This window comes from Balaenoptera musculus, chromosome 20 (assembly GCF_009873245.2).
Source record: "Balaenoptera musculus isolate JJ_BM4_2016_0621 chromosome 20, mBalMus1.pri.v3, whole genome shotgun sequence".
NCBI classification, from domain to species: Eukaryota; Metazoa; Chordata; class Mammalia; order Artiodactyla; family Balaenopteridae; genus Balaenoptera; species Balaenoptera musculus.
Window position 1 is genome coordinate 7,195,698 of NC_045804.1, and position 1,102 is coordinate 7,196,799.

At 44.4% G+C, this 1,102-nt stretch overlaps 1 pseudogene; it reads right to left on the reverse strand.

Annotated features, from left to right (window-relative positions):
• Window positions 1–323: 323 nt before the first annotated feature.
• On the reverse strand, window positions 324–637 carry LOC118886413 (annotated as a pseudogene).
• Between the last annotated feature and the right edge of the window lie 465 nt (window positions 638–1,102).

Consider the following 1,102-nt stretch of genomic DNA (forward strand, 5'->3'; position numbering starts at 1 on the left):
CTGAACAGTCTTCCTGTGTGTGTTTGTGTATCCTATCTTCTTTATCCATTCATCTGTTGATGGACATTTGGGTTGTTTGTACATCTTGGCTATTGTGAATAGTGCTGCAATAAACACAGGAATGTTAATATCTCTTTGAGATCCTGATTTCAGTTATTTTGAATAAATACCCTGAAGTGGGACGGCTGGATCACAGGGTTGTTCTACTTTTAATGTTTTTTTTAACACACTGTCTCATTTTATTCAAATACCAGTCTGCTCACACATGGTCCAAGAACACCCAAATAATAAAACAGATATAATCACATGTTAAAGATTGGTCTTCAAACATCATAGCCAATGATGCCACGCTTGTCTATGATCTTGCCAACATAAAACCACCACCACACACCTCAGTGGCCACCAAACCATTGAGCAGAGCTTCCTTAATTGTGAGCTGTTGGAAGCTACCAGTTTGAGCACTATTGACAATATTTTTTCAAGCTCTGAATAGCTGTAGGGAACCCAGCAAGGTTGGAGGAACCAGCTCAACCTAGGCATAGTGCCAAAATGTGGCCAATCAAGGCTTTGAGAAAGTCACAGCAGCGTTGACCAGTGCCAGGACCTTCTCTGCGAGGTTACGGACAAACTGGGCCATGGTTGTACGACGGAAAGTCCATCGCCCTGACTGGCCGGCTGAATGTCACCACCAGGAAGGCTATTTTTAATTTCTTGAGGAACCTACGTACTGTTTCCCACAGCAGCTGCACCAATTTATATTCCCACCAACAGTGCACAAAGGTTCCCTTTTCTCCACATCCTCACCAACACTTGTTGCTTTTGGTCTTTTTTTCTTCTTTAAGCTGTTTTTCTTTTTACAATTTATTTGTATTTAATTTATTTATTTGTGGCTGGGTTGGGTCTTTGTTGCGGTGTGTGGGCTTCTCATTGCAGTGGCTTCTCTTGCTGCAGAGCTCGGGCTCTAGGTGCGCGGGCTTTAGTAGTTGTGGCACATGAGTTCAGTAGCTGTGGCATGCGGGCACTAGAGCACAGGCTCAGTAGTTGTGGTGTACGGGCTTAGTTGCTCCACGGCATGTGGGATCTTCCCGGGCCAGGGATCGAA